Here is a 15,337-nt window from a genome sequence, read left to right on the forward strand (position 1 = left end):
CATTTTTTTAATCAAACAAAAGAATGGAAAAGATAGGAGACGACGTAAGAGAAGACAAGAGGAAATGTCTGGGTTTATCCCACATAGTTAGGAAAAACGCCGTTTCATGAAACTTTCTGTGCGTGTGTATGTGTGTCTAGGTGTGTGTGTGTGTGTGTGTGTGTGTGTGTGTTCACACTGGACAGCGACATAAAGTGCATTACTAACGGTGGATGCTAGTCAGAAAGATCAACAGCCTCAGAAAGTTCTTCTCCAAGAACCTCCCGTCTTTGCGGTCATGTGAGGCAAGGGTCTTCGATTTTATGTGTGGAATTATGAGACTAGAATTCTGAGACTCATTTATTTCTTTTTCATTCATTTACTTCACATTTATTTAACAGCTCTTGTAACCGCGCTGGGTGCCGGAGGCACAGAGATAGATCAGAATCAGTCCCTGCCCTCAAGTCAAGTGAGGGAGACAGACATTTAAGCAGATCATTATATACAGCGTCGTATATAATGACACTGCGCTTCAGTAAGCATTTGGCCAAGGCGTGTGCATATTTCATCCAGACCCATGAGGGGGGTGCTTTTCTCAGCACCTGTTCTGCAGGTGAGAAAAAAAAAATCAAGGCTAAGTTGGTCACACAAAGGACTAATCAAGGACACTCAGCAGAGCCCTGATTTTCCCCCAAGACCACCTGCGGGTACAGGTCAGGGGTATGGGGGCTCGAGGAGGAAGGGTCAGATTGGGGCGGCTGGGGTGGTGAGGGAGAGCCCAGGAAAGCATCACAGCAGAAGGGACCCTTGAACTACCTCTCGAAGGAAGAGTGGGAGTCTGATGGCTTGGCAAGGTGGCAAAGGCTTTCCTTCCCTCAAGAGACAGCCAGGAGCCATGCTGAGAATAAGAAAGGGTAGGATTTGAGAGGAAACAGACCCGGTTTGAACTTTAGTTCCAGCTTTTACTAGCTGTGTGACCCTGGGCAAGCCACTTAACCTCTCTGGTTCTCCATTCTTTTCATGGAAGGTTATCATGAGAGTAGAGATCCCGTGTGTATGTAACACATCTAGCATTAGCACAATAGCAGAAGCTTCATGCTGATTACAATCCAGTGACGCACTTCCCCTGAGTTCAAATCCCAGCTTTGGCACTTACCATCTGGGTGACCTGGGGTAAGGTGCTCACCTCTCTGTGCCTCATCTTTAAAAGGGGAATAATGAGAGTACCTGCCACGTAAGGCTATGAAAATAGAATAAATCACTATATGTGAAGGTTCAAGGTGCACGGTAGAGGCTGGCCACTGACAATACTTGCTCGGCACTGACAATACTTGCTCGCCCAAGGGCTGTGATAAGAGCTTTATAATTGTATTCATTCATTAGAATAACAAATGACTGTTGAGGGATCGCTGAGTTGCAGGCAACGTTCCAGGTGCATCAGAGAATCTCACTTAGTTCAGAAGCACAAGCTGGACCCCTGAGTGTGACATTGAGTTCATCTTGTGGGGGGAGTGGCAGCGGGGACAGGATTTGGGTGGTGAGAGAGGAGGCTGGAGGGATGGGGCGGGCCATACTGAAAAACATTTTATGTCACATTTACGATCATTTCACGAGCACCCTGTAAGCAGTGGAGAGCCCACGGTGATTTTCAATCTGGGGAATTTTTATTCTTGGAGTTTATGATTCCCCAGTTGCAAAACTCTATGTGCCAATGTCTTTATGATCCCAACATTATAGCCCTATGATTTTGTGACCCTTCATAATTTCGTACTTGCAGTGGTAGATTGATACAAAAAATGGCCACAAAAGGGGCTTCTGGTGTCAAGTCTGCCACGTAAAGTGCTGAAAAGCCATTGCTTCTGTCTTAACCATAAGCAAAAGCTAGATGAGCTGAAAAACAATGACTACTCTTGAATCCACCCGAGAACTGAGCTTGCAAGGCACACTGGGACCCCAGAATCTGAGCAGTCAGGCACATCCAGAAAGATACGGCACCCAAGACTGGCTTCCAACTGCTGAAGGCGATTTGGGCACCAGCATAAGAGACAGAAGCCCCCGGGGACCCTGGTCATGGGCGGTGGGGAAGACCTCTTACTTTTGCAGCTTTTTCCTCCAGGAACCTCACCAGGCTCCAATGGGGGAGGGTCTGAGAGAGCTCCCCATGTGGCTCTGGCGGGGAGAGGCAAAGAGAGGCCATGGTAAAGTCCTCCCGGGACCTTCCCCCTCAGCTCTGGTGGATAGGACTTTGCCAGAAAGCAGTTCAGAGACTTTATCACAGCTAAGGCAAAAGGAACTCTGTGCCTCCTCAGTCCTCTCCAGACTTCCTGTTTCACTCAAGGTGGTGGTGGGGGGGGGGGATACCCTAGACAACAGAGTGAATAGGCTGGGCTGTTTTAGCCAGAGAAGACACCAGAAGCAGGGGGAGGGGAGCGCTACCTCGGGAGGAGGAATAGAAACACTCCCAAAAGGCCATGCTCCTGAGATAAGAGGAACCCACTAAAAGCCTGAAACTTCATTAGAAGGTCAGGGATGCCCCCACCCTCCAGCTTTACCATCACACCTGTAAGGCTCCAGAATCATAATAGTGCATGACGGCTGAAATTACGGCAAACCACAGGGTAGCTCCAGAAATGAAAAAGAAAGAGAGAACAAGGACACAGAGGAACTTGAAACCTACACTTGTGCCTAGAGCTACAAGTATTGAGTGCAGCTCAGCTCCTAGAAAGATCAGCGCCAGTCCTCAGTATTTATCATCCTATACAACGTGTCCAGCTTTCAACAAAAATTTACAAGGCAGGCTTGCGTTAGTTTCCCGAGGCTGCCGTAACGAATTACCACGAACCCAGGGGCTTAAGACAACAGAACTTGGGGCACCTGGGTGGATCAGGCTGATGAGCGCCGGCCGACTCTTGGTTTAGGCTCGGGTCACACGGGATCCCAGGGTCGTGCGATCAAGCCCCGGGTCAGGCTCTGCGCTGAGTGTGCTGCCTGTTTAAGATTCTCTGTCTCTCTCCCTCTGCCCCCCCTCTGCCCCCTCTCTCCCTCATAAGTAAACAAGTAAATAACAAAAGCAGAAATGTTATTTCCTTACTGTCCTGGAGGCCAGAAATCCATAATCAGTGTCACTGGGCTAAAATGGCAGCTGGACTGCCACCGTCTGAGGGCTCGAGAGGAGAAGTGCTTCCTTGCATCTGGCGGCGGCCGCCGTTCTCTGGCTTACGGTGGAGAGTCTATTTGTCTTCTCCGTGGTCCCATCGCCTTCTCCTCTTCTGTGTGGTTACACGATGGCTGTGATTGCATTTACCCTGGACAATCCAGGATGATCTTCCCGTCCCCAGATCTGGTTCCTCAGCCTCCCCCAGGGGAAGGAACAAAAGGCAAAGAAAAATGCAGACTTCGGAGACAAAACAGACATCAGAAGCAGACTCGGATATCACACTGATGTTGGAATGATCAGACAGGGAATTTAGAACACCCGCGACTATAACGTTAAAGATTCTAATGGAAAAACATTCTCCAGGGTTCCGTAGGTTAGGCCACAGAGAAAAAGTCTTACTACGCTTTAGAAGATTGAAGTTATGTGGAGAACGGATAGCCTCTTGACTGCTGCTGGAACCATATGCAGAAGAAAAAGATCCTTCGTATAGACCTTAGACTTTACATAAAAGTAACTAAAGTGAACTCAGATCACAGACCTAAAGGCAAAACACAAAACAATAAAAGTCTAGAAGGAACCGGGAGAAAATCTGCTTGATTGACTCTGGGTTTGGTGGTGAGTTTTTAGATGCAAAACCAAATATGCAATCCATGAGAGAAAAAAGTTGCTAAGTCGGACACCTGTTAAGCCTTTGCTCTGTAAAATGCACTGTTGTTTTTAAATGTTTTTATTTATTTTGAGAGAGAGGGAGAGAGGGAGAGCAGGGGAGGGAAAGAGAGAGAGGGAGACAGAGGATCCGAAGTAGGCTCTCTGCTGAGAGCAGAGAGCCCTATGTGGGGTTCAAACTCATGAACGGCAAGATCATGACCTGAGCCGAAGTTGGATGCTTAACCGACTGAGCCACCCAGGTGCCCTTGTAAAATGCACTGTTAATGGGGCGCCTGGGTGGCACAGTCGGTTAAGCGTCCGACTTCAGCCAGGTCACGATCTCGCGGTCCGTGAGTTTGAGCCCCGCGTTGGGCTCTGGGCTGACGGCTCGGAGCCTGGAGCCTGTTTCTGATTCTGTGTCTCCCTCTCTCTCTGCCCCTCCCCCGTTCGTGCTCTGTCTCTCTCTGTCCCAAAAATAAATTTAAAAACGTTGAAAAAAAATTTAAAAAAAAATACACTGTTAAGAGGATGAAAAGACCCCAGCCACAGGATGGGAGTAAATATTTACAAATCACGTATCAGATAAAAGATCATATCCAGAATATGCACAGAACGTCGCAAACTCACCAGGAGGAAGAAAACAAACAACCCAATTTTAAAATGGGCAAAAGGTATGAACAGACACCTCAGCAAAGAAGACACACAGGTGGCAAACAAGCCTACAAAAAGATTCCCAGCCTCATTTATTTTCGGGGAAATGCAAATTAAAATAAAGTGCAAATGGAAACAACGACTCCACGCCTATTCAAATGGACAAATCCCTCCCCCCCAAACTGACAAAAGCAAGTGCAGATGTAGATGCGAAGCAGCGGCAACGCTTACTCGTTGCTGCTGGGAGTGAAAAATGGCACAGTTACTTTGGAAGACAGTTTGGCAGTTTCTTACAAAGCTACTTCTCAACTTACCGTATGACTCAGAAGTTTACCCAGCTGATTAGAAATACTACGCTCGCACAAAAGCCCGCACACAAATATTTACAGCAGCCTTATATTCCCGACAAAGTTGGAAGCGGCTAAGAGTTCCTTTCATAGGTGAATGGATAACAGTGGTACATCCATCCATACGATAGAATACTATTCAATGATCAAAAGGAAGCCGCTGTTAAGTACAACAGTACGGATGCGTCTTAAATGCGTATTTGCTAAGTGAATGAAGCCCGTCTCAAAAGCTGTACACTGTTTGATTCCATTTATATGATTAACAAAAAGCTAAAACTATGGAGAGCAAAGACAGACCAGTGGCTGCCGCAGGTTTGAAGAGAGCGGGATAGCCGATTAGGTAAAGCACCATTCCAGAGCCGTGAAACCATCCTGCCTGGCCCTGTAGCAGTGGGCACGTGACTATCCACTTGTCAGGACTCGGAGACCTTTACGAACAAGAATCGAAGCGAATCGTAATGCAGGCAGATTTGAAGAAAGAGTTTAACTGTATCATAAACGTATGACATAGTCTCACCGAGTGATGTGGGCAAGAGGTGTGCCGACCTAAACAACTTTGGGAATACCTGGAGACACTAGAGGCCAAAGAACCGTCCGTCCATAAGCACTGTACTCTAGTTGGTAAAGTTATTTCTCATGGGAGCACGGGTTGAGAATTCCGAAACTCCCATGCATGTGTGCTGGAATTGCCCAATTAAATAAATTAGGACGCCAGATGGTGGGAGCAGGTGTCTCACTGTTGAAGTGGGGGATTCTAGATAAGCAAGAGGAGACAGATAGGATGAACGCTATGAATGGGGTTGAGTGGGAGGCATTAGCATGAAGTCATGTTTCGCTTAATATAGATGCTAATGAACAGATATAGAAATACAGTTATGTGTATATACATGTGTGTGTGTGTGTGTGTGTGTGTGTATATTACACATAGTACCCACTGAGAATGGACTCCAGTCACAACAAGCACACCCGGGGTACAGACCTTGATTAAAAAAAATGTTTTTAATGTTTATTCATTTTTGAGAGACAGAGTGTGAGGGGGGAGGGGCAGAGAGAGAGAGAGAGAGAGAGACAGAATCCAGAGCAGACTCCAGGCTCTGAGCTGTCAGCAGAGAGCCCGACGTGGGGATCGAGCCCACGAGTTGTGAGACCATGACCCGAGCCGAAGTCGGACGCTTCACTGACTGAGCCACCCAGGCGCCCCAAGGTCCTGATTTGCAATACCACTCTCCAGTGAAAGGAAACAGGCTCTGTGGAGAAATGGCTGATTGTAGGGCTGGGGCCAAAAACAAAGGAGATGAACTTGGAGGTAGTTACAGTGCCAGAAAGTAAGCAAGTGCTCAAAAATAAAAATAAAACCAAAAACAAATGATCAGGGTATGTCACAAGGGCACGGGGGCCACTCATCTTACTAGCCCAAACGGGAAAAATGTGAGCAACAAAACATATAACATAGTGTTAGATGACGCAAAGTAAAGAAGAAATACCCACGAGTCCACGCTGATGTGATACATGACATAAACAAGTAACAGTAGAGTTCCGAACACCTTGTGTAGACCCTGCCCCCTCAAGGAAGCGGGGAGTAACTCTTCCTCTCTTAAGTGTGGGCTATGCACAGTGACTTCCCTTTACAGGGAACAATATGGAAAAGGGGAGAAAAGAGAAACCTAAGGAGCTAAGATGATTAAGTGTAATATGGTACTCTGGATGGGATCCTGGAATGGAAACAAGACATTAAGGAAAACTAATGAAATCTGAATACAGTACGGAGTTTAGCTAACGGTGATGCATCACTGATTGGTTCTTTAGTGGTGACAAGTGTCCTACGGTGATATAAGATATTAGCAATGGGGGAACCTGGGTACAGGGGTATATAGGAACTCCCTGTATTAGCTTTGCAACTTTTTTGTAAATCTAACTATTGTAAAATAGAAACATTATTTAAACATATTGTTCAATGGCCGCAACAGTTCACGTCCCCTGCATCATCCCTTTTGCAATGTGACTTTGCCACCCTTCCCTTGGAAAGCTGGTTTCTATCTCCCCATTGAATCTGGGCTAGCCCATGACTTGCTTGGGCTGAAAGAATGGGGACAGAATGTGGCACCAGTCATGGAGTTTCAAAGGCCTTGCACTATGGATTGAGACATTGCCCAAGCACCCTTCGTAGCCCAGCCAGGAGCCAACCAAACACCAGATACGTGATTGAGTCCCTTCCTCCTAAACAATGACCTGCAGACCTGCCCTCTGCTCCGGCCACCGAGAGGCAAGGCAAAATTAGCTCAGCCCTACCCAGGTCCGCAGGGCCACAAGTGATTCATATGAACCATAAGAAAAGCTTTTTATTATAGAGCAATAGCTAAGTAATGCATTCATACTCGAGCACACTGGTGTGTGTACAAGGTTATTTTGTTGCAACAATATGATTATAAAAGATTACGAGCAACCTAAAGGCTCATGCGTGGAAAACTGATCAAATAATTATGAGATCTGTACCAGGGAATATTATGCAGCTGTTCAAAAGAACGAGGCCACTCCGTACGAATCGCCATGGAACAAATCCCATGATACATCTTCTAAGTGAAGCTTCGAGATGCCGAGGAGCATACAGAGGCAGCTACCCATCCTGTGAAATATTTATATTTGCACAGACTTTCTGCTGGGGGATATACACAAGGCGGGTGACAATCGCCGCCTCTCAGAAGGGGAACTGGCTGCTGGGAACAGCCGTGGAAGGGACACTCCCTTTTCGCTTTACCATCTTTTTTGTCTTTTGAGACGTGGAAACGTGTTGTCTATTCAAAAATAAATAAAAGCAGAATGAAAGAAAAGAACCCCAACAACCTGTGCCTTTCCATTTCGGCCTGTTATTCTCCACTCGCAAGGTTCCCCAGATCCGCGGGGTTACAAAGAGCAGCGGGGGAGCCAGGCTGCATTTTCTCCCGCCCTCCCCGCGGACAGCCTCCACCACGCGCTAAGGGAAGCCTGTTTCTGCGGTTCCCTTGTTTGCGAGCCCGGCCAGGCCGCCACGACCGCGCCTGCCACTAGGGGGCAGCAGGAGGCTACCTTCCCGGGCAGGAACTGCGGAGAGGTGGAGGTCGGCCCGAGTAGCATAGCAGGCTGGCTGGCTCCTCCCGAAAGGGCTCGGGCGTTACGTATGAAATATAATAATATCAACAATAACGATAGAGAAAATAAATGGTTTCGATCTGGGACCAAAACTCATCCCCAAACCCCCTCCAGGCACTGGATCATCCAGCCAGTTCCCATAGCGTCCCCAGGGGAAGCCTGTGCCTCTGAAGGGGTTGGGGGGCAGGGTTGAGGGTGCGCGGCCTAGAGGCAGGGGCGGGGGGGGAGCGGAGGGAGATGACCTTGCCCTCCACCTGCACCCAGCTGTATAAAACCTGCCGGAGAACTCGCCCTTCAGGCTGCCGAGTACCAACAATCCTTACACTCAGGAGATCTGGAGGGTTTGCCATTGACCCTCCCCACCCCCCCCCCCCCCCCCACCGCGCGACCCTGAAAAAGCCCCTTTCAACCTTGAACCTGCTCCACCTCTGTAAACTGAAGACGTGGCTGTAAGAACGAATGAAGGGATTCATTTGTGCCCTTGACCTAAGGACCTTCTGGGCTGTCTTATCCCCATTTTACAGAAGCTGTGGCTTCAGGGGGCAGAGCAACTTGCACCTGGCTGCACACCTGGCAAGTGGCGAGCTGGGTTCGAATCCAGATTTCCCTGGCTCCTGACTCCCAGCTCTTACCGCTTAACTTATCCTGCCTCCGCGGGCCGCCGAGAGGGATTGCACCGGAGAGGTGGCCGCGAAAGAGCGTTGGAAAGGGGCACGAGGCCGCGTTCCCGAGTCCCGTCTGCGTGCCCGGCGCGCACCCCTCAGGGAGGTGCTTTCCCCTGGAGATGGGCCGTGTGACCTTCGCGCCCCCTTGGGACAGGCGAGGAGCGGGAGGCGCCCTGCGTCTCCGCCCTCCCCCCTCACCCCCTCCCCGAGAATAGTCTAGATGAGCCGGCCGCGGCTTGCTCCCCGCCAGCGGCGCCCGCGGCCCCGCCGCCCCCAGCGGGCCCGAGGAGGGCGCGCGGCTGCGGGGGGCCGGGGCGCACGCTGCGCTCCTCAAACCAGGCCCTTCAGCAAGCGCGCGGTTCTTGTTTGCGTGCACAGGCCTTTGTTCGCGCACCGGGACGGAGACCTCTTTTCCTTGGTCGCTTGGGTCGCGTCTTGAAACACACACGCGCCAGGAACAGAAACGCCGCGCTGCGGCAACCCGCGCTCAGAGCGCGTCTCTGTGCCCGCCCCGCGGGCGGCGGGGCTGGTCCCTGCGGCCCTTCGCTCCCAGGCGCTACACCCCTGCCTCAGTTTCCCCATCTGCACCGGGAGGTGGCGTGCATCAGGGCCCAGCCGCCGGCTGGAATTCGGTCTTTGCGAGCGCCGCGCGCGGGAGGCGGCGGGGAGCGGGGCAGACAGGGCTGCCTGTGGGTCGTCTGTGTTTCCAAGACCGTAAACAAGTAAAGGAGAAAACAGACAAGATCATTTGAAATAACACCAAGTGGTAACATAATAGAAGCACAGGTAAGTGTACAGCCTGTGCCAGGCTCCCTTCTGAATGCTGTCGTGTCTGTGTCGGCCCCAAGCTCACAGCAAACCTGAGGGAGAGCATGACCCCCTTTCACAGATGGGAAAATGGAGGCTGAATCGCCTGTTGGAGGGAAATGAGAAGTTGAAGGAGTTGAACGATTTCCCCATTTCCTCGAGCGTCCAGTACGTGGTGGAGACCAGATTCGGACTGCAGGTGACAGCTGGGCTCCAAGTGTGGCCGCGTAATCACTCGCACTGTGGCTGTGCGGGGAGGGATGATGACTTCAGAAAGAGAGTGCTGAGGCTAGAGGAGGGCTCTTCGCACAGGGAGGACGGGGAGCGTAAGTCGGTCACTTAGCTCTTAAACCCGCCCCCTAGCCTTCTGATCTCCTGGCCTCTAAGAGATTGCTGGTGACATTCACCAGCCCTTGGTCTCCGACCAAGGTATGAGATCAGCTAAGTCCTCCTTTTATAGACAAAGTGACACTGAGGCCCAGACTGAAGGAATGGGTCAGGTGGCTTGTTGTTACCAGTTTCATTCACTGATGAGCCCCACCAGCAATAGGCCTGACCTGGCCCTTAGATCCAGGCAAGGGGGACCCTACCCTTGTCCTCACGCATTAAAGGGCCTCTCTCTGGCCCTCCTCCAGCTGTGTATGACCCCCCCCCCCCCAGGGCCAAGGGGAGATAGCCACCCAAGCCTTTATCTCTTTTCTAGACATACTCTGGGTTCCCAGGATTCCTGAAATCCAAAGGTTCCAAGCTGGCTTCCAGGGCCTGTGCAAGCCTCTTGCTGGTATGTTCTCTGGAGGCAGAACACTAGGCCTGGGGGGTAGGCAAAGGGCAGTGTGGAGCATGGGGGTGGAGGGAGCTTGTAAAGGCATGGGATGTCTACACACATGCATGTGGGGTCTGCACAGCGCGGCCTGGGGCTGGGGATGACAAGGGAAGGGGCCAGCCCTCCCAACTGCCACCATTCTGCACGTCTGGGGGGTCTGAGGTTTCCAAACTGAACCTGGCCTTCCAGGTTGTTGTGAGGTTACTTACATTCTTCGAGGAGAGGGATAGAACATGTTAAAAACAATATATTAACTTGATGTATAATGTTTAAACATTTAGATTTGGGGGGATGGGGGGGGAGCCCAGACCCCACCAATATCAGGAGTGGGTCTGGCCTAGCACATAGGAGATATTCAGTGTTTAACAGCCAGATGGATTAATCTCATTTAATTTAATCCTCACACAGACTCTACAAGGGAAGTAGGCATCGTCTGTTTTTTATTGATGAGGAAACAAAGCTCAGAGAGATTCAGTGGCTGGTCCGATTTTTCACATTAGAAAGTAGCAGAGTTGAGCCTCCAGTCCCAACATATCTGATTCCAAAACCCATCGCAGTTGGCCCCCTGACAAGTTCGTATCCGATTACGGACACATGAAATGTATCATAACGACTTGGGCACGCCCCATGGTCTTTTTGGATACGCACTGTTTGTATTACATGCAAAAGGAGGTAACAGGGCAGGCGTTAATGCTCCAATGAATAATTGTGGGGAAACTGAGGCCATGAGCCACGACCCAAGGTATCATCAAAGCTTAAACAAACAGAGTCTACTTTTCGTGTAGGACAAAATATCTGGAGGCGGCCAGACCTCCAGATGGTGTAATTGTTACGGCATCCTCAACAAATACCTTCTATCTCATGGTCTGTTCTGGTTATGTATTGGTACCCAACAGACACTCCCCAAACAATAATCATGTTTATTATTTTCTACAGTTTTGCGGGTCTGAAATTCGGCCAGGGCTCAGCTGGGCGGTCCTTCTGATCCATGGGCGTTGACTAGTCACTTGGCCGCGTTCAGCTGATGATTGGTTTCATCTGGAGGACCAAGATGGTTTGGGAAGACCGCAGTGCTGAGCTCAGCCGGGTCCCTAATTCCTTTCCGTGAGGTCTTAGGGCTTCTCCAGGGGGGTCTCTCCAGCAGAGAGAGTGGTTTGACCTTTTCCTTGGCAGCCAGGGATCCAAGAGACCATGGCAGAATCTGCCAGTTTCCCTAAGGGCAAAGTCCGGAATTGGCAGAGCATCATTTCCACTGTATTCTGTTGGTCCAATAAGTCACAGGCCAGCGCAGATTTAAGAGGAGGGGAAGTCCAAACAAACTCTTCCTCTTGAAGGAAGAAGGACCAAAGAATCAGTAGCCATCTTTAATTCATCACATGGTCCAGCATGACTGTTTGAGAGCCAGTCGTCACATTCCAGATTCCAGCCAGCAAAGAGAAAGAGACGAGTGGGATATCTATTCTCCTGTTTAAGACGTTTTCTAGAAGCCACACAAAACATTTCTCACTGGTAAGAACTCACATGGACATACCTAGGATTCGGGAAGAAAGCAGGGAAGTGTAATCTTCATTCTGGGCTGCCACATGTCCTGCTGAAATTAGGGATTCTGTTGACAAAAGGAGAGAGTGGATATTGAGGAAAAACTAGAAATCTGTCACACTGTTGGATTTTTTTTTTTTGCTACCAGTAGCCAAACACACACTCAGCGGACATGTTTCAATTCCAGTCTTGTCCCTCCTGCGACATCCTCCACGCTGTCACTAAAATAATAACCTTTCCTTCTTAATTATTTTATGTTCCTAAAAGGTAAATCTTTTAATCATTCCCATGCCAACAGCAAGTTCTGAAGTTTTTTGTGGGGGGGGGGGGGGACCAGGGGATTTTAATGCCTAAAATAACAATAAACGCGTAGGCACTTTAACAAGCACCATATGAATATATCTTACTCTGTCCTCACAGTAACCCAATGAGAAAGGATCATATATGAGGAAAGAGAAGCCCCGAGAGGTTAAGTGGCTTGCCCCAGGCCACACAGTGAGTAGGTGCAAGATGGAGATTCAAATCCTCATCCGTCAGAATCCAGGGAGGTGCTGAGGCACCCACACATGTGCAGCCCGGGACCATTTATTGGAAATTACCCTGGAGCAGGGACAAGGCCCATGCTTGGAATGTAAGTACCAGAAGAGGTGAACATAAGCCGTGAGCCTGCAGATGCCCCCTCCTTCCTGTGATCCTTTGGCCGGGGTAGCGGGCATATTTCATTAAACTAAGCTGGCGCCAGAAATTCGTGTCATTCCACTTTCTCTTTATACCCTGAATGAACTCCGGACCATGAGTATGAGTAGGAGACTGTAGAACTGGCTACATTGCTAAGCAGTGGTCAGGATACAGGCCCAGTGACTTCCTGGCCTCTGTGGGCCCAGTGCAAGGAGCCTTCCAGCTCTAATCCCAGTTTCTTCTCGCCTTAATTTTACCCAGTTCCAGAACATCCAGTGGCTCCCAAATTCCCTTCAGTTTTGCCCTGCAGGGCGTGGGGAGGACGGAGGAAGGGAAAGGGACAAACCTGGGTTCAAATCCTGATTCCCTTTTGGTGAGTCTCAGTCTTTGCATCGGTTAAATGGGAGGAATAATCCCTGCTCTGCTGACTTACTCAGGCGTTAAGGACCACGCAGGACAAGGGATAGGAACGGCCTTTGCAGATCAGAGCTGGTGACCTGTGCAGAACGTACTTCAGCAGATTGCATTGTCTCTTTGGAGGGTAGGGAGAGCTGGGGTGGGGCTGGGGGCAGTTTCAGGCAGAGTGCTGCCCCTTCTGGGGGAGCTCCTACCCGCAGCCTCACGGAAGAAGTGGGCCACAGTGGGCAGTTACACATAGATGCGCCCGTCAGGAGACATGATGATTCAGAGCAATGGTTCTGAGTCAAGGGCCAGTCAAACCTGGGTTATAAACCCGGCTCTACCCCTCACTAGCTGAGGGACCCTTGGACAACTCACATAACTCCTTTGTACCTCCATTTTCACGTCCGTCAGGTGCGATTAAAAACACAGCCTGTTGGGGCGCCTGGGTGGCGCAGTCGGTTAAGCGTCCGACTTCAGCCAGGTCACGATCTAGCGGTCCGGGAGTTCGAGCCCCGCGTCAGGCTCTGAGCTGATGGCTCAGAGCCTGGAGCCTGTTTCCGATTCTGTGTCTCCCTCTCTCTCTGCCCCTCCCCCGTTCATGCTCTGTCTCTCTCTGTCCCAAAAATAAATAAACGTTGAAAAAAAAATTAAAAAAAATAAATAAAAACACAGCCTGTTGCATTGGCATTTTTGTGAAGAATTGAGTGAGAACGTGCCTTTAAAACACTTAAGGGCAGAAGAACTGTCCGACCAGTAGTAACGACAATGGTGATTACATTTTTAATTACATTTTTGAATGCAACCCTAATTAAATATGTCCTGTAGATGTTTCATTGCCTAGCTTAGTAGTCCTCACCGTAACCCTAGGACGTAGTTAACGTTATTATTCTCCACTTAAAGAGGAGGAGATGGGGGCCCGGTTAGGTTGAAAGCTGCCCAAGGTCACCGTAAGTGGTAGGGGCAGGGTTTGAACCTGAACCCAAACTGCCTGATCCAGAGTCCACCGTGATCAATACCTCACGCGGCTGTTATTACTATCGCCATTGCCACGGTGGCTCTTAGAGTCTATATCCACTTCCCTAAGTGCCCCAACAGCCGATTGGAGCAGGGGAAGTCACCTGACCAAAGGCTGACAAGAGATAGGCTAGCCAGCAGCCAATGATATAGCCTGGGGCAAAAGCTCCACCCAGCACAGCTGAGGGTGGTTCGACTAAACCAATCAGCATTAACCAAACCAATCGGCACCCCCTCCGGGCTGCCTGTTGGGGTTTGGGTCGAAGAGAGTTGGGTCAAATGCACAAAAGCTGGAAGACCAGGCCAGGTCGGATGGTGCCAAGACCGTATGAAGGCGCAGGGTTAATGAGGAAGCCCAAACCTCCGGAGAGAGGAGGGAAGAAGGGAGACGGTAGGGGAGGTGGAGGCCCGCAGACACCTGCTGCCTAGGAGGCCGAGAGTGAGCTCTGTCCTGGGTCCTGAGCCCTGGGTCCTGAATGGTCTCCCGGCGGCTAAACCACCTTCTGCGAGGCGCGCTCAGAATTCCTGCCTTCCAATCCCTGCACGTAGTTTGACAACAGCTCCCACGGCTCCAGTTAACTTGAGAGTTTCAGCCCTTTTCATCCTAAATGAGGCTGGATCAGCCTTCCTCTTCAACCTGAGGGTAAATGCTAATAATGGGAAGAGGCCAATGGAGAGGGGGCAGTAACCCCCTCCGTGTAAGCCCCAGGCGTGACTCTGGCCTGGGGAGGCCAGAAGACACAGCCTGGCCCGGTGCCTGGCTCACGAGAGGCCCAGGTCTGTGCTTGGCCCACTCGCCTGCCTATGATCAGGCTATCACACACCATCTGGGCGGCGGGACGCCAGGGCAGGCTGCTCCCCTGCACCCCAGGTTCACACGTCCATATGCATTTTGTGTTGCCTACGCACCTCAATTTTAACCTGTTCCAAACACAACTTCCCACCATGCCTCCCCAAAGCATCCCTCCTTGCAGGACTTCCATTTCAGGAAATGCCAAACCTCCCTGTCTAGTTGCTGAGATTAAACACCTTGGCGTCACCCTGACCCCCCTGCTGGTCTCCTACCCCAACATTCTTTCAGCCAACAAATCCCGTTGGCTCTACCCGGCAGACATTTCCAGAAACCGACCACCTCTGTGGTTCCAGAGACATGCTCACCTTGACCACCCCGGTCTGGGCCTCGGTCCCCTGTTCCTTGGGATGAACACAGTAGCCTTCTCCAGTTTCTGTGCCCACCTTCTATAATCATTCTGCGCTCGGCAGCCAGAGGGGTCCCATGAAAACAAAAGCCGGATCTTCCAATCCCTTTTCTCAAAACCCACCAATTACTCCCCCTCTCACGTGGGAAAAACAAAGGTCTTTACAGGCCTTCATGGTCTGCCACTCTGGCCTCACCGGTTTCCCACGCTGCCTCCCTGGCATCACCTGCCAGCCCTGTCCCCCACTCCCCCTCTGTGGCAGCCACACAACATGCTCGCTGTTCTTGGAAGGAATGTTCCCA

At 50.5% G+C, this 15,337-nt stretch overlaps 3 long non-coding RNA genes across 10 annotated transcripts in view; 1 reads left to right on the forward strand and 2 right to left on the reverse strand.

Moving 5' to 3' along the window:
• LOC109498049 lies at nt 1-8,982 on the reverse strand. The gene is made up of 4 exons (XR_002741023.2): nt 8,541-8,982; nt 3,071-3,248; nt 796-877; nt 1-586 (listed from the first exon to the last, which is right to left on the reverse strand). It is a non-coding gene; the product is annotated as an uncharacterized LOC109498049 (long non-coding RNA).
• LOC109498051 lies at nt 8,974-12,487 on the forward strand. Its single transcript, XR_002154610.3, has 4 exons — nt 8,974-9,359; nt 9,463-9,579; nt 10,084-10,161; nt 12,163-12,487. It is a non-coding gene; the product is annotated as an uncharacterized LOC109498051 (long non-coding RNA).
• The window catches only part of LOC109498050, a 26,642-nt gene continuing 21,931 nt past the window's right edge, over nt 10,627-15,337 (reverse strand). For 3 of the 8 annotated variants that reach the window (XR_006595297.1, XR_006595294.1, XR_006595296.1), the window contains exon 3: nt 10,627-11,809. This is a non-coding gene — a long non-coding RNA (uncharacterized LOC109498050). Of the gene's footprint in view, nt 11,810-12,766; nt 13,345-13,678; nt 14,231-15,337 lie in introns of those variants that run through there. The other 5 variants (XR_006595300.1, XR_006595299.1, XR_002741024.2 and 2 more) reach the window with 5 other exon arrangements.

This window comes from Felis catus, chromosome A3, assembly GCF_018350175.1.
Source record: "Felis catus isolate Fca126 chromosome A3, F.catus_Fca126_mat1.0, whole genome shotgun sequence".
In the NCBI taxonomy this organism is placed as follows: domain Eukaryota; kingdom Metazoa; phylum Chordata; class Mammalia; order Carnivora; family Felidae; genus Felis; species Felis catus.